At 36.8% G+C, this 18,689-nt stretch overlaps 1 protein-coding gene across 1 annotated transcript in view; it reads left to right on the forward strand.

Annotated features, from left to right (window-relative positions):
- The window catches only part of LOC147343960 (protocadherin-15-like), a 1,781,617-nt gene that overhangs the window by 735,193 nt on the left and 1,027,735 nt on the right, over positions 1 to 18,689 (forward strand). Inside the window, exon 4 of the mRNA XM_086377653.1 lies at positions 6,460 to 6,653. The gene's annotated coding sequence lies outside the window, so the exon portion shown is untranslated. The remainder of the gene's footprint in view (positions 1 to 6,459; positions 6,654 to 18,689) is intronic.

An 18,689-nucleotide genomic window follows, 5' to 3' on the forward strand; every position in this document is an offset into this window, starting at 1 on the left:
GAGCAAAAGTTTTCTTCAAATTTAAATATTTGACCTTTTATTTTGCCATTAAAAAAATAATTTTGTGATTAGTACTGTAATGCCTGAATATCTATCCTTAAAGTTATTTAATATAATATGCATATCCACTTTGCTATCATTTTTTACATTTAATGATTCATTTTTTATGAACTTTTATATTTAATGATTCATTTCTTAACTGTATATATAACATTTTTCCCATTATAAAGTAAGTGAAATTCTAAGCTTTAATGATTGAATGTTAAAATGTTTTCAGTGTTTAAAACCTTTCTAAAGCTTCTAATGTAGCCAATTTATTCTTCAAAGTAAACTAGTTCCACATCTGTGTCATTGACTGCTGTGCTTTAAATAATACAAAACTTTTGTTCACTTTGTGTTATGCAGTTTGTATACTGTTCAGTTCATTTCAGTCTCTCAGTCATGTCCGACTCTTTGTGACCTCATAGACTGCAGCATACCAGGCCTCCCTGTTCATCATCAACTCCCAGAGTTTACTCAAACTCATGTCCATTGAGTTGGTGATGCCATCCAACCATCTTATCCTCTGTCATCCCCGTCTCCTCCTGCCTTCAATCTTTCCTAGTATCAGGGTCTTTTCCAATGAGTCCACTCTTCACATCAATCAGCCTTTCCAATGAATATTCAGGATTGATTTCCTTTAGGATTGACTGGTTTGATCTCCTTGCTGTCCAAGGGACTCTCAAGAGTCTTCTCTAACACCACAGTTCAAAAGCATCTAGTTTTCAGCACTCAGTCTTCCTTATGGTCCAACACTCACATCCAGCATGACTACTGGAAAAACCATAGCATTGACTATACTGACCTCCCTGATAGCTCAATTGACAATCCTGAATCTGTCTGCGATGCAGGAGACCTGGTTTTATGCCTGGGTCAGGAAGATCTGCTGGAGAAGGGATAGGGTACCACTCCAGTATTCTGGCATGGAGAATTCCATGGACTGTATAGTCCTGCTACTGCTACGGCTAAGTCGCTTCAGTCATGTCCGACTCTGTGCGACCCCACAGACAGCAGCCCACCAGGCTCCCTGGTCCCTGGGATTCTCTAGGCGAGAACACTGGAGTGTGTTGCCATTGCCTTCTCCAATGCATGAAAGTGAAAAGTGAAAGTGAAGTTGCTTAATAGCGTCCGACTCCTAGCGACCCCATGGACTGCAGCCCACCAGGCTCCTCCGTCCATGGGATTTGCCAGGCAAGAGTACTGGAGTGGGGTGCCATTGCCTTCTCTACTGTATAGTCCACGGGGTCACAAAGAGCAGGACATGGTTGAGTGACTTTCAATTTCACCTTTGTCAATAAAGTAATATCTCTGCTTTTTAAACCACTGTCTAGGTTTGTCACAGCTTTTCTTCCAAGGAGCAAGTGTCTTTTAACTGCATGGCTGCCATCATCATCTGCAGTGGTTTTGGAACCCAAGAAAATAAAGTTTGTCACTGGTTCCATTATCTCCCCATCTATTTGTCATGAAGTGATGTGACCAAATGCCATGATCTTAGTTTTTTGCCTGTTGAATTTTAAGCCAGCTTTTTCACTCTCCTCTTTCACCTTCATCAAGAAGCTGTTTAGTTCCACTTTGCTTTCTGCCATAAGGGTGGTGTTATCTGTGTAATCTGAGGTTATTGATATTTCTCCTAGCAATCTTGATTCCTGCTTGTGCTCATTGAGCCCGATATTTTGTATGATGTACTCTGCATACATGTTTAATAAGCAGGGTGATAATATTCAGCCTTCACATACTCCTTTCCTAATTTTAAACCAGTCCATTATTCAATGTCCAGTTCTAACTGTTGCTTCTTGACCTGAATATAGGTATCTCAGGAGGCAAGTAAGGTGGTCTGGTATCCCCATCTCTTTAATAATTTTCCACAGTTTGTTGTGATCCACACAGTCAAAGGCTTTGGCATGATCAATTAAGCAGAAATAGATGTTTTTCTGGAATTCTCTTGCTTCTTCTATGATCCGAAAGATGTTGGCAATTTGATCTCTGGTTTTTCTGCTTTTTCTAAATCCAGCTTGAACATTATCAGAAAATTGAACCTTAGACATTGAGCAGCTTGGGGAAGATCAACTGACTGGTAAATGTCAGAATGGAGTTTAAATTTCTATAGCCAGTTCCAGTGCACAAGTTCATGACCACAGCCTTGTGTTGCATTACTGTGAACCTTGTGACCTGGGGCTGTGAACCAGGGTTCTTGCTGTATATGCTACCGTGACAGTGAATGGACATAAGCTTAGCTTGACTTGTCCACTTGCAGGCCCACTTCAGATCTTCTGATTTATAGTCCCCAGGATTATTTATTTTAATAATAACCTGATGACCCTTAGGCAAATAAAAACAAGGAACATGTGACATAACTGATTATAGGACCTCCTTGCCTGAAATTCTATAGTGACATGACAAAAATCAAACTTTTTTTTGAACTTTTTATTTTATATTGGAGTATATCCAATTAACAGTGTTGTGATAGTTTCAAGGGGACAGCAAAGGGGCTGAGCTATACAAATACATGAAAGCATTCTCCCCCAAACACCTCATCCCAAAAATCAAACTTTAAAACGCTGCATTACAAGTACTGGCTCTTTCTTACTTGCACCTGTAACCTAATGACAGCAAACTTTATGTGAAAATGATAATACTAATGCCTAAAAAATACAAATATATGCAATATTCCTTTACTGTTTTAAATATTTGTAAAATATGTCACATTTAAATATCTTACTGTGTTGGTAGTTACTATATTAATATCCAGATTAAGAATTAGACTCTCACAGGGGTTAAAGAATTAGCTCAAGATCATATAACCATTAACTCTCAGGCACTTACATGCAAGCTCTAGCACTCTTCACATGGGTACTTACATGTCTCCTGAATTATAGACATAGCTGTAGAGGCATGAGAAAGCATAATGTGTTTAGAAGAGTAGCAGGCTCTTTAGTGACATAATTCTCTGAAATTTTTTGCTCAGTGTAAATAAAAAACCTGACTGAGACTTAAATAAGTCAGATTATTTGCCTAGCTAGAGCATGCAGAGTCAGAAATCAAACCCAGAGTCCCCAGCCTCTCAGATTCAGGTTCTTGACACAGCATGGTGCCACTCAGTCTGCTTTGCTGGAATCCACTCTTTTGAGTTGGTTTCATGTTTCCATGGTTGTGTTCTAACCCTGAAGTTCATCCTAAATCACAGTTAAACTGTAAGAGTATGTTTATCTGAATTATAAGTACTTTCTTTATTCTTTTTGGATTCTCCTAACAGTATCTTGTACCTAGTCTATAATGATTCTTGTTTCCATGTGTATCTTTCACTCAGTCTTAATTTTCACAGACTCTTTAGTCTAATTTGAGAGCTCTGTCTGGTCCATCCTGGATTATTGTTTCTGGCCCTTTTAAATAGGCTTCCCTCAATCTCTATCCACTATGAACTTTGCTATTCTTTTATTTTATTTTTTTTCTTTTTGACCATTCTTTAAATATTTGTAATGAAGGGTGAAGTTTCATATTCTGTATTATGGAAGGAGTATTTTATAGTGTTTAAAATCATTTGTTTCAAGTGTATATTAGACAAACAAGGTATTAGAGCTGTATGCATGTACTTTATCAATAGAGCATTTCATTAAACATTTACTTCATATGTGAGACTCGGCTAGAAGTAGTAAGGCATGTGTGTATGTGTGCTCAGTCGTTCACTGATGTCGACACTTTGCAACCCCTGGACTGTAGCCTGCCAGGCTTCTCTGTCCATGGGGTTTCCCAGGGAAAAATACTGGAACGGCTTCCCTTCCCCAGGGGATCTTCCTGACAAAGGAATTGAATCTGTGTCTCTTGCATTAAACCTGTTCAGGGATTGAAACTGTGTCTTCTGCGTCTCCTGCATTGGCAGGCATATTCTTTACCACTGAGCTACGTGGGAAGCTTAAAATCAATTAAGCCCTGCCCTTGTTTACATAATACCTTATATTACTAGGGATACTAAGACAACACAAAAATCATCAAATGTCATCCATGAGTTTATTTGACAATAATGAATGATCAACTTCCTTAGACCAATTATTTCAATTCCTAGAAAGTTACGCTGATAATAAAAATAGAATAAAAGACATTTCTACAAACATATTAAAATTAGAAACAACATAAATGTCAAAATGTAGCTATTTTGATAAATAAATTGTATATATGGATATATGATAAAACATAATAACAATCATTTAAATATAGTTTTATTGACTAAAAGAATATCCCAGTTATTTTGTCAAAGGAAAAAGGGAAATTGAAATACAGTGTACAGAGCAGAATTTAATTTGGCCTTAAAATGTGTGTGGGTGAAAGAGACTTAAAGAAGTCTAGTCTATAATATTATATGTCTTATTTTTTAACATAAATTATCTCAAGATCTTTTAGTGACTTTTTCTCTGTTGTTTATTATATTTTTTAATTGGTCCCCTAAAATTCACCTATACTTATCCTTTAGGATATTGCATTTCATTAAACATACATTTTCCCAAAATATCAATATATATTTTCCCAAAATATCAATATATATTACATTTTATTAAACATATATTTTCCCAAAATATCAATTTTTTTGTCTTTAAAAAAAAAACTCTATATTGAGATTGTCGTCCCAGCTATTGTCGTCTACAAGAGTACAATTGCTAATGATCTGATTTCTCATAGGATATGAGGAAGCGATGAAATTTTCTGCATTCTAGCTATCTTTCTGATATGTCATCAAAATTACATATAATTGGATGTCACAAGAAATGAAGCTGACTTTGTTTTAAAAAAAATTACATTTAATAACTCCTATTGTTATTGGAACAGTTTTCATAATGTCAGCTGCTATATCTAACCAGCCATATCAGTGTATGGATTATTCCATATATGTGCTATTTCCCAAAATGAAAAAAAAATCTCCTTAAGCTAAATATACACAACTTTGCATAAATGTTTAGAGATAAAAGAATCTTTATTAAATTATCAATGTTTGAATTTTTAAAACATCAGCTCTTACAACTATAAAATGAATCTGTCTCCTGTAAGTTCTCACTACTGCCCTCCAGCCTTTGTTTTGAAGGAGGCAAATACTTTCATTTGAGTTGTGTATAAGGGCAACCAGGTTCTGTCTGAAGAGTCTGAGTTCACCTATTAGTTATCTTTGACTCACCTGTGCACATTTTACTGCTTGGCATTTGTGACACGTTAGACTGACCCTGGATTATTTACACATTCTTCAAAATGTTTCTCTCTCTGGAAAACTGAACTTGAAAGAAAAGTGAATTTGGTATTAAATGAAGTGTTACTCTCTAAGAATGAATGTGCATAAATATGGCAACACTCTACAGGCCCTGTGCATTTTTTTTCCTAAATGGGATGAGTATATGATCATGGTAAATAATCTCCCCATCTATGAAGAAAACACGTGCTGTGGGGATTTTGTCTGTGTACTTTTCATCTTGTCACTTTCAACCAACTTCAAGATATTTGCTCTATCACAACCACACTTCCAAAATTGCTTTCATTTTTAGCTTCTTCCTTCTGAGAGCCTCAGATGAACATGTGGGTAAAATTGATATGAACTTGCATAAATCCTAGACAAGAAATGGTATACCTGATTTAATAGCTATATTTTTCATAGTTAAAAATAACTATGCTTTTCCACCAGTTTTCATGTCCATTTTCAAAATATTGTTGTCGGCATCTCATAGATCACAATACTGAAGAAATATACACTATTTTATAGTATGTTTCTGTATAACCTGTTAATGAGTAATATGTGCCTATAAGAACCAAGAAAATATTATTTTTAGCTTCTATAGAATGTGTGAAGTTTCCTTACGCCCTAAAGATATGAAGATGTGGAGGACTTGATATAAAAGGGTAGATTTAAAGGTGAGAGAGAGGGAGAGAGAATGATGAAAGGAGATTAAGAGACTATTTTGACTTGTCAGTAATACTGTCACGGAATGTAAGCAGCTAAACTTCTTAATGCTGATAAAGTAAAACAGCAAAAACAACCACACAAAAGAAAACAGAGAGAACCGGCAGACAGGCTGAGAGGACGCAGTACAATAAAGCAGCCAACACTGATGATCAGTGGGGCATCAATTTGTCTATCAGGTTGTAGCCCCTGCCACTAATTGGTGCAAAGAGCTCTCTGGTCGCTGTGTGGTTTACAGCCTTCAGCTCTCCCCTGCAAGGGCTGAAGCAGGACAGCTAATTGCTGTTGCTTCGGTGCCAGTGAATCAACGTGCTGAGCTAATAGCAACAGATAGAGGGCAGACAGATCCCTGCTAGCAGCTTAGAGTTAGTTGCTTGTGATAACTAAGGCGGTTGGCATATATCTCAGAACCCGGAGAAGGATGGTATGCCTTCTGGATTAATACCTTGAGGTTTTTTTTTTTTTTTTTTTTTTTAAATCTCTAGTTACGTTTTTCTTGGTGATGTGAAACTGGATAACAATGCCTCCCAGAAACGAGAAGTGTGACGTGAGAACAAACCGTCTTGGACCTAGATTATGAACATTGGTTGTTTTGAAAGGAATGTGCAGGAGACAGCCTTTGCAAGAAAACTTGCTGCATAACCTTACATGGGCTAAAGATGAAACTTTAAACCGGCAAGTAAGTTTTTCCCCCCTCTCTTTTCTTGGTCTTTCAAATTTAAGGCAGGAGTCAAGTGTGGAGAAAGTTGAGAATTTGTTTTAGCATAATAGATCTCTGTCAAGAGATCACTTTCTGTCAAGCCTGTTCAAAGACTTGAGCACTAATGATGTACGTGTAATTATCTGCTGGAAGAATGAGCACAACCCTTGTCCCCTCAACCTTCTGGATTATTGTGTGGTATTGTAATTTTGTTGAGAAGTCAATGCAATTTTGGAAAGACACGTGCTTTTGAATTATGACTCTGTGGTTTGTCATTTAAAAAAAAATGTAACTGTAATCCTCAACTGTTTTTCTTTTTTTGTTTGTTTGTTTCTGTCTCCCTGACAAAATATCGAAAAATGGTGTCAGCATTGACATGGTATATTCGATTTTTGTGTGTTCATGTACACGTGCATGAGGTTTTGTTTTGTGTGTGATAGTTGAAGGAGGTTAGAGTTAGTAGGCAAGTTGCAGTGGCTAACAGTTTCACAATTAACAGAATTATATTTTGTGATTTGTAGTCATCTAGAGTATCCTGATATTTATATATAGATCTTTCAGTGTATTAGAGTATCAGCTCCTTTACAAAAATATTGGGAGCATTAACCATTTAGAATTTGAATCCAGGTGGACTTTTTCCTTGTAAAACAAAATTAATACTAGATGGTACTAACTGCTTTCCTGCTTTGTGGTGTGGTCTTTACATTAAACACATACTAATGTGTCTCTAGCATGCACAGATGTTCATCAGTGTGATGGAGTTGTAACACAGATGCAGAGATGCATTGTTAACTTGAGTATAATGTAACGGCCTCATGTAAGGTTAACTCCAAGTCCATACTCATTCGCTTTCACAAGTAGAGCTAATTGTCAAATCTGGTAACCAAATACTTAAAGCATAGGGTTATTGTCTTGCTTAAAGTCAGGGAAGCAAATACTTTGTGAAAGAGGCACATTGTAAACATAGAATGCTTCCTGTAGTTTGCACACCTTGTGTGAAACTTTGTCTGCATGCTCATGGGAACTTATTTTTCACTGCAAATGGCTCCTCTGTTAGTTCCTTTAGTTTTCTTAGTTGTGGCTAAGTGTAAGTCGGTGCATTGATCTGTATGTGCAAGTCTTCAAATTTCAGCAACTCGATCCCCTTGACTGTGGACTCATTCTCCTATGAAATAGAGGTTCAATTTAATATGTGCCCAGTTGCACTGAGCGCAGACACCCTCATCTCTAAGATGGTGCAGTTATGTGCATTTGAAACAGGGAATGTGATTTCCAGCAGTTTGCCACAAAAATGACCCTTAAACATTAACCATTCAGGGACTTGAACAGATAAGCTTGTGTGCTATCTTACTATTAGCTGCCTGTGTGGAATATTATGGGGTAAAGTTTTGAGTATCCTTTAGAAAGAGGTTTAAGAACTCTTGCTTTCTAAGAGATTTTTAAAATTATAGTATATCCATTTATGAGATTATTTGAGCTCACTGAGTGACTGAGCTATAAAAGTAGTTTAAAAATTAACAGTAATAATTATAATTCTAAGAAGAAAGAATTTAAGTTAAACATTCATTACAGACTTGTTTCTTAGTCTTTCCACATTTAAATTTTACATAATCTGGATTGTCTTTTCGCCATCCAACTTTAAAGGCAAACATAAACAAGCCCTTTGTAAAAATTCCCCAGAATTTTGATTCAAAGCTCAAGTTTGAAGTTAAACTCAAAAGGTAATTATTATTTTTCTTTGATCAAAAAATGTGTGTCAGGCAAATGTGTATTGAGTAATTAATCTTTCCTCTAATCACTTGATCATGTGGGCTTTTGATACTGAATAAATAATGAGAATTTGTATAATCATCGTACAAAGTAAAATTTAAAAACAATAAGGAGAAGGTGATGGCACCCCACTCCAGTACGTTTGCCTGGAAACTCCCATAGACGGAGGAGCCTGGTGGGCTGCAGTCCATGGGGTCATGAAGTGTCAGACACGACTGAGCGACTTCACTTTCACTTTTCACTTTCATGCATTGGAGAAGGAAATGGCAACCCACTCCAGTGTTCTTGCCTGGAGAATCCCAGGGATGGGGGAGCCTGGTGGGCTGTCATCTATGGGGTTGCACAGAGTTGGACACGACTGAAGTGACTTAGCAATCCCCTAAATGTGAATTTTCTAAAGAATAGGTAAGTATATTCCTCCTATTGTAAATGTACAGATATAATATCAGACAATAGGAACTTTCATCCCTACTTCCATGTGTAAAATAATACAAAACTTCTCTCAGCTATTATCTCAATTTTTTTCTAACAAGTATACATTTACATTTCATTGTAGCCTTAATGTTGAGGGGAAGATACAGCTTTAAGTTTTACTCAGGATCCCAACCTATGAATAAATTCAAGATGGCAGAAAAAATAATTTCAACAGAAGACAGGATAATTTCTGGATGGAGTGGATGTGTGTATCAACTAAAAGTTTAATTTTACTTAAATTCTAAGAGTTGGTTATAGTCATTTTTTTCCCACTTTTTGAAGAGTTATTCTTACTCTTGTCATCACTTGTGTCTATGAACCATTTTGTTTTTCTCTGTCTCTGTAGATTCCACATGTGTCCATGGAGGAGGCTATAGAATTATGTAATATTGAAAAAATAGTGTTACTCAACCTGGGTGAATTATTTTTATTACTATTTTTATTTTAACTAAAAGTTTGCTTGGATATAGATATATTTTCTTTTGTACTGGGATTTATTTGTTATTAGCTTGTAATACCCCAGTATTCTTGCCTGGAGAATCCCAGGGATGGGGGAGCCTGGTGGGCTGCCATCTATGGAGTCGCACAGAGTCGGACATGACTGAAGCGACTTAGCAGCAGCAGCAGCTTATAATACGGCAGACCATTGATTCCAAACTAATGATGACATATGGGGCTTCCTATATTAGTTTCATGCTCAAATATCACTGGTTGCATGAGGAAATATTGGAAGGAACTGTGGGAATTCATTAGGGCTCAAGTCAGTCTTGAGTGCGAAAAAGAGCTGCTGTGAGTAATTTATGGCAAAATTATGCTCTCTTGGTAGAATCTCTGTATAAATTCCAAAAGTTCAAAGCACTCAGAAGCTGAATTAATATACGGCCTTTTTTCAAATTGAATATTAGAGCCACTTAGATTGAAATGGTGACAGGACAAGAAAATATACATGGAAATTCCAAATGTAACCATTACCTCCCTGAACATGTGAGTGGATAAGGGGAGGCAGAATGAGGAGGTAGTTTTGAATGTGAGTATGAATAGTATGGCCTTGAAGCAGAATCACCACCTGTGATGTATAAGCCATAGTGTCAGATTCTAAGGATCACTAAATGAATATTATTTTGTCTCAGCCTGCAAATAAACGAGACACTAATGAGCAAGATACACACACACACACACACACACACACACACACACTTTCTCTTTATTAATTGATATAAGGAGTAAAGAAATCTCAGATTCTGGTATAAAGACAGCAATAATTTTCCTTCTAAGCCTTGGCACAGTCCCTAAACATCTCTGAAAAAGCCTACCAGAGTTTTTGTAAAGATCAGCCAAGTTAATGAATAAGAAACCTATATGTTTCTAACTAGTAATCAATTAACAGTTAATAATTATGATTGTCTACCAATTCCTCAAGATGATTGTGTCTCTGGGTGTGTATATCTATCAACAAGTAATAACAGCAGAGACGTAATTTCCACTCTAAAGAATAAAAGTTTCTAGCTGAGCAATGTAATAGATTTCCTTTTAGCTCATGAGTAGTTTAAAAGTTGCACTCAACCTTCAATATCAGATCATGGCTATTGAAACTATAAAGGTAAAAGGCAAAAGTAGTCATTATTTCAAGAAACTAAAGCATTTCTTTTCTTCTGACTGGTAAACAGAAAAATTCCAAGCTTGTTTATTGTGCTTCTTGATGGATAAGAAATTGACAGGAGGTGTAACTTTCTTTATGGCTTTGCGAGTGTAAGCAGTCTCAGGCTATGGCAGATGTGTAGTTCCTATTACTTTGAAAAGTCATTCATTCTAATGCTTATTGAAAAGGCGGGTTTCAGACAGAATTAAGCACTGTTTCCTGAATCAGGGAGGACAGCAGTGTATGCGATGAAGTGCATCATTCAGTTGGGAGCCCAGCTAATGAATGCTCTCTCTGTTGTTTTCATGGAGGTGTCAGAATGAGCCTTTTCTGATTCTGCATCACTGAATCCTTATGGAAATGCAAATTGTTTATCCAAGGACAGTGACTTTCCTTTTTGCTTTACCATTTAATGGACTGATTTTGTCAACTTTGCAGCACATCACTAGAATCCAGAGAAGGTCCATTAAACTGGATGAGAGGTTATTTCTTTAGAACTTTAAGTCACTGACTGCGAGACAGAGACTAGAGATGTCCTAAAGAGACACTCACAGAGATACATGCTCAAAGAGAGTTATATAGGTAGCTACATGAAGAAGAGAAACAGAGAGACTCACAAGAAGAGAGATAAGTAAGTTAGAGACACAGAATGAAAGATGGAATAAACAGAATGGGAGCTGAGAGAGAAACTGAAATACACAGTGAGAAAGGAACAGAGTGAAGAGAAAGGTAGAAACAGTGAAGGAGCAAAATAGAGTCGGAGAGAAATGGACAGAAAGAGACAGACTGATTGAAAAATAAATGGTTAAAAGAGAAAAAAAGATAAGGAAAGGGGAATAGAAACAACAATTCTAAAAGCAGAAGCAAAAAAGGAAATTGAGGCAGGCAGACAGAGAAAAAGAAACAGACCAGACAGAGAAAGAGAAAAACCAGAGGAAGAACAAAGAGCCTTTTTAATGCAAAGATGGAAAATTGAGACAAACATTAAGGTGAGGAGAGCAGATGGAACTGAGCTTAAATCTGTCCTAGTCTCTTTACTAATGGTGAGCTTGTTTTCTCACTTCTCAGCCTGGGCTTCTATATCTAAAATGGTGGCCAAAGATATAATTCACAGACGTAAAGCATCCTGGCATAGGAGATAAAACCAAGGAATGTCTTAGTAAACAGAGATTGATATTTATCATCATCATCACCATTTAGGTAGAATTCAGACAGTAAAGACTTGAGAGTCAAAACTCAGGTCAAATCTTGCTTCACCCCTTATTCTACACGTAAATAATTTAACACTGATAAACTATAGTTGCTTTACCTGTGAAACTCTGATATTATTTTCTACCTCATAGTCTTGCTCTGCAAATTAAATGAGAGCATATTTCATCTGGGGCTTTGCTTTGCACAATGTATTTTAGCAGTTCCACTAACTAGCTCAGTGTCCAGAATTCCATAAGTAGTCAATAAATATTTAATCAATGAATGCATATTTGCTCTAAATATTAGTTTCTACAGAATAAGGAAAAGCTGAAATGATGTTTTGGAGTTTCAGTGTGAAACTGCAATAAAAAGTTTCCTCTATGCTTTGCAGAGAACGGTGGTATTAGTTCGCACAGTTGCTATAGTAGTGGTCTCCCTGAGTCCATTCTACTTTCTTAAGAACAACTGAAATAGTAGTTGTGACCATGAACATTTGTCTTATCCTGGTAATGACTTTTGGTCCTACTTATTTATTTACTACAAAGCCTGTTTGTAGAAAAGTGGTAAGAATTTAGAAAACAATGAGTGAATGTTTGGATTAAGAAGAGTAAAGATGTATGAGGGACAAGAGAAGGGGGTCGTGGGACGCTTTGAAGAAGGATTCATGTATTAAAGGCCATTGCTGATGCCAAGAAGCTAAGAACTAAGAAATGAATGTTGGTTTCAAAAATTAGAGGTCATTACTGACTATGACAAGCAGTCCAGGTGCTATGATACTGGTTAAAAGATAATTGGCCTGGAAGTATTTTGGCCATTGTTTTATTATTCTTTCCTGATTGTTTTAATAGTTCACACTTTTAAGAGTTCCTTCTTGTTCTCTGTTACTTAAGTTGCTTTTTTATGAACATATTATCTTATCTCCATGAGGATATTAATTGAGTGCCTGCTGTGTACCAGGAACGACTCCTGGTGCTTATGTCATCCATTTAACCTCTTCAAGGTAGGTGATATAGTACAAATGTTCCCTCCCAGTTTACTTTTATTTTTTAATATCTCTGCATGAGTCCTTCACATAAAAAGCCTTCACAGTCTGCTAAACAACCTGCTATCTGATACTGTGAGCATGAACTAGAATGCTCTGTTTGGAGCCTTAGCTACATCAATGTGCTAATATTTTACAGAATGACAGCAAGGCTTTAAGACATCTTTGTAAGGTTTATTGTGAAACTTTCACTCAGGATATACTGAGTTCTGACTAGTACATATTATATAAATGCTTATACTTTAATATAAATGAGGTTTAAGAATAGAATAAAATTCAACAGAGCTTCAGATAATAAGGCTTCACTTTATTGCTCTTGCAAATAGTTTTTTCAAATGATGGTGACTTCAGTAGACAATATTGTGTGAAGGAGAAAAAGCTAAAGCAACAAGCATTTTTAGTATTTATGGAGGATAATACATATTTTGTAAACAGTTGCCATTTGGATATAGATTACTTTTTCTTTCTCACTTTTGTTATACATTAATGTACACACATGTCTGTGTGTATATCTATGTGCACATAAAGTGCTTTTTTAGAGCCTATTTTATTTTAATAAAAGTTGTAGGTGTGCATTGTTAAAAAAAATCCACTTGTGCATGTAGTTAAATATGAATTTTACTTTTCAAGTGAAGTCTCCTTATTTGTTCAATCCTTTACTCTGGGAGTGTAGTATCTTTATTTTTGTCTACATTTCTCCATCATAATATACTTATGATTCTTTCTCTTCATTGATTATTTATCTCCTATGATAGTACTTAAACATTTGGCTGCTTTATGCCATCACCACCTTTTATCCCCTCCCAAGTTCCAAATAGAAAAGCATATTATAAATTCTAGTTATTTTAATATGCTAATCATATAACAACAATGGGCTGTGATTTGATTTTCTAATTTTTGTTTTTCTATTGTAAACACATTGCTTTTTCGTGCTTACTTTTTAAAATATGCATCTTTAATATCTTGTGCAACATTATACAGATTATTCCAGGCAATAAATCTTTCCAAGTCCTCAAAAAGATTGATGCCTTGGTTCCATTTTTTCCCCCAAATCGGCAGCCCTCCTTTCAGTTATATTTTGACGCAGACTGGCATGGCCTTTTTGCCTCTGAGTGGAGTGTAAGATTACACTGGTATGCCACAGCCACTCAGATTGGGAGTGGGGGTCTATCTTCTACTGAGCTGTTGCTGCAGGATTGGGATGGAAGTTGACTTCCACTGAGTCCTGCTTGGGTTGGACAGGGAGGTGGGAGTGAAGTCCACAGATTACAAGTGCAGCCTAGTGCTGTCTCCCTAATTAAGTCTGCCTGGTTCTGGGTCAGAGTGGAGGCTTACCTGGATTACCTGGTGGAAGATCCCTCTGGCAGCATGCTCAGGGTGAAACTGGGGGAATCAGAGCACCTCCAGCTCCTGTCCAATGGGGAAGAGAAGAATAGCTCCCCACTCCACCAGGACTGTACCCACTCCATTCAGGCCAACACTACTGTATTAGTCAAGATTCTCCAGAGAAGCAGAACAAATGAAAGTTATATGTATCTTCTATTTAGAAAGAAAGATAATATGTATATACACATACATATTTATACACACACACACATATATATATATACACCAAGGAATTAGTTCATGCAATTATCACGCTCAGTCGCTTGAGTGGTGTCCAACTCTTCGTGAGCCCATAAACTGTAGCCTGCCAGGCTCCTCTGTTTATGGGATTTTTCAGGCAAGAATACTGAAATGGGTTACCATACCCTCCTCCAGGGATCTTCCTAACCCAGGGTTTGAACCCACATCTGCTGCATTGCAGGTGCATCCCTTACTGCTGAGCCACTGGGGGAGCCAGTACAATTTTGAAGCCTGAAAAATCCCAAGATCTGCAGTGTACAAACTGGAGACCCAGGAGACCCAATGATATTCTAGTTCTAGTATGAGTCTAAAGGCAGATAAGACCAATACCCAGTTAGAAGATAGTAAGGCAGAGAAAGCAAATTCTCTAGTTCTGTTGTTGTTGTTGCTGTTGTTGTTCCTCAGACCTTCAGGGAGTTGCATGAGGCTCACCCAGATTAGCAAGGACAATCTATTTTGCCCAGACTACAAATTTGAATGCTAGTCTCATCAGGAAGTACCCTCACAGAGACCCTTAGAATAATGTTTGGCTAAATATCTGGATGCTCCAGCGCCCACCCAGGTTAACACACAAAATTAACCAAATTGGGAAATTGGATGGTGGCTACCTTATCCTCTGGGAGAGGAAAGGATTGCTGGTGGTAGGAAATCAACTTCCTACTTTACCCCACTGAAACACCTGGGGAGAAAGAAGGAATCCAGTTTTCCCCTTGGTGTTTGATTGGAATAGGGTAGGTATAGCAGCCTTTTCCCAGTTCTTTAGCTGGAGGATGAGACTTTTCTTGGAGTTTTGGGGTCTTTATCTCTTGGCAGTTCCATGTTGGAGGCTTCTCCCAGATATGTGGAACACAGTAAGAAAATCCAGAGGGCTCACTGTCTTTTTGAAATAATTCAGTTTATTCGCCTTGAGGATGCTGAGTGGAAACAGCTTGTAGGCAGGCAAGAGCAGAAACAGGGTTAAGGTGTAAAACCCATAATCCAGGTGAGAGGAAACAGTGGCTCAGACTAAGGTATCAGCATTATGAATGGACAAAAATAGTTTTATTTGGATATATTGTAAAGATAGAACCAATATAAATGTATTGCTGACTTGAATGGGGTGTATGAAAAAAAGAGAGGGAACTTCTTGGATGATTCTCAGATTTTTGGAGTTGTCCCTAAGACGAATTCTGAAAGGTATTAGAAAGGCAAATCAATATTTGATTTTTCATTACATCATATTTGAGATGACTGCAATATATTCAGATTAGATGACTCTGCAAGCTCAAAGGAAAGATTGGGCCTGGATATAAATGTGTAAGGAAAGAGGTCTGAGGATTATGCCCCGAAGTCTTGGGAAGCCATTGCTGGTTCCAGGAAGATAAGAACTGAGAAAGAAACATTGGTTTCAGAAAGTGCCAGTCATTAGTAATCATGAGAAGGAGTCCAGATGCTATGGTATTTGATTAAAAGGCAATTGACCTGGAAGTATTTTGGTTATTATTATTGCTATTTTTTCCTCTGTGTTTTTATTATTTCACATATTTACAAGCTCCTTCTTGTTCTCTGTTACTTCAGTTGCTTTTTTAGGAATGCATTCTCCTATCCCTGTGAGGATATTAGCTATAAGTTTATTTAACTTTTGTTTGGCTCCCTTTGTTATATTTTCTTTCCCCATCCCTACCTTTCATTATGTGTACTGCTTTGTTCTTCCTTTTTCAGATTCTAAGTTTTCCTCAGAGAAACTGATTGATTATTCATGCCTCCCTACTCACATTTAAAAATTTATTAGATTATATATGTCATGGAAATAAATGTACTCTCACATGTAATTGCTCCATGTTTATATTTTTGTTTATGTAACTTTGTGTGGGTGGTTTTATGTCAATAGTGTATAGGGAGTCTGAAAAAATGATATTCAACACATGGCTTCCAAATTCTCTTTTGAGGCTCTGCTATCCAGACAACCTTCTGTGGAAAACAAACAGCCAGCAAGGGGGGGATTATGGGTCAAGATTGGACTGAACAAGGCTCATGGGACTTCCTCTTATATTCCTTTACCTAGAACTCAGTCACAAGGCCACTTTTAACTACAAAAGAAATTGAGACAGGAAATCTTGATGTGTATCCAGAGGAGAACGGATTTTTTGAAAGATAGTTGTGTGTCACTGATGACATGGCACAGAAAGGTTCCTTCACAACCCTCTGTGTATGACGAGCACAGGGCTTGTCAATAGGTAGGCTTTACTGTGATGTATGAAGCAAAGTGATGGCCTTGTGCTTGATGACTCAGTGTGGGGCTCTGTGACAATGCCTTCTGGAAACTCTCTAATCTCTAAGCTATGGGACAAAAGGAGATGTGGGGAAGATTGCTCAGAACCTAATTATTTAACCAGAACCCTTGTACAAGCTATCTCTGCTGACACCAGTATCCTCCTCTGCTTTTCACATCACTCCAGTATACTGAGCTTTTCATATATTCTGTAGAGTCAGTTGGCTGTTTTATTATCATGTCTCTCCACTTGTGCCATTTGCAATGTAATTTTCTGTCCTCAGCTAAATAAGTTACTCATCTTCCATTTGCAGATTTAAACAATTTTGATCCTATTAAATATATGTTAATTCCTTGCCAGTAAATTAGATTTGCAGTTATTAAGTCACCTCAAGTGTCTGTCTTTTGCTTAAAGTATGCATGTGTGTGAATGTGTGCACACACACACACTGGGCCAGTTACTATCATACTTATTTCTGAGGTAGTAATTTAATGTTGAGCGTGGATGTTGGTGACATAGCAAGAGGAAGGAATAAGCTGTTACAACAGCTCACCAAGAAATTCTCTCTCCTGCAGCTTTTCAACAAGTGACAGGTAGGAATTTAACAAGGGACAAAAAAGAAACAAGATCTTTAGATAAAGTACAGCTTTCACAAAAAAAGTACATCTTTGGGTGGGTTTTTTTATGTTTTACTTTTTGGAGGGTCAGAGCAAAGAAATTCTTGTAATTGTTATAAAATGTCTGGTTGTCAAATAGATTTTAAGTTACAAATGTTTTTGAAGCCACATACTATGTTAGGAGTCCTTGTTTTGTCCTTTAGGGAAAGACAGCCACAATTTCTGAAATGGTCAATATTGCCTTCTATCCTGTGTAGTTAGGATTCTTCTTATGGGGAAGTGATAGTTTTGATTGAGATTCTCATGTAGGAAATGACTGAGTTCCTAGAGGTCTTTGATTCTTTAAAAAATTAGAATTGGAAGTGTGAATTCAACTCCAAATTCTTTGACCCATTAAGTGAATTATTAAAGCAGTTTCACTATTCCCATTACAATCAGGCTCCCACTCCCCCTACTCAGCTGTAATGCCTAATACCAGTATCAGCCATGACCTCCTATCTGCTAAATTCAGTGGAAGATTTCAATTGCCTTATATTCATTTATTTGCATTATTCAATTTTGCTGACTATTCCTTGATCTTTGAATTTTTCTCCTCATTTTGTTTCCCAATATTTTTGTTTTATTGTTGTTTTTATTTTATTATTTTTTTTTTCTTTTAGGATTGATCTTTTTTTTTTAATTTTATTTTATTTTTAAACTTTACATAATTGTATTAGTTTTGCCAAATATCAAAATGAATCTTATTTCTCAAGACATATTCCAGATTCATTTTCAGGCAATTCTTTTTTTCTATGAAGGTCTTAGATGTTAATGTGCTCAGACATATTTCCTTACATTTTTTCTCTTCTCTTATTTCATATTATTGATACTTCTCATTTATTTCATCCACTATTAAATTCTTAACTATTTTCTGTCTGCAGATGGCAGCTAAAATGTAACTCTAACATCTCCAAATTTCATTCTAAAGTGCAGATTTGCAAAACTGAACTGGAACTTCCATTTGGATATCCCACGAGTAATTAAAATTCATTAAGTGTGAAACTAAATTCATGATCTTAGCCCACCTCTGCTTCCTAACCTTTCCTTTTACTTTCCCACGTTCTCATTTCAGTGACTAATGACAGCCAACATGAAACTGTACCAGTTTAGAACCTTGTATATCAGCCCTTGATTTTCCCCTCTCCCTTTCTGCTCCTGTTCATGAACTGCCAAAATTATTCTGTCAAGTCTACCTCCCTAATAGTTTTAGAGTCAAACTTCCCTTCCATCCTTTTCCTAAATGCCTGATCATTTCTCACTTACTGCCCAGCTCATCTGTTTTCCCTTTCTCCATTTCCTATGTCACTCTCCTTCTATGTCACTCTCCTTCCTTCTCTTGGCTTCTTTTTTTCCTCTGAAAACTGC

Source organism: Bos grunniens, chromosome 26 (assembly GCF_055505025.1).
Source record: "Bos grunniens cultivar Pamir isolate PY7600 chromosome 26, Bosgru_T2T1.0, whole genome shotgun sequence".
Lineage (NCBI taxonomy): Eukaryota > Metazoa > Chordata > Mammalia > Artiodactyla > Bovidae > Bos > Bos grunniens.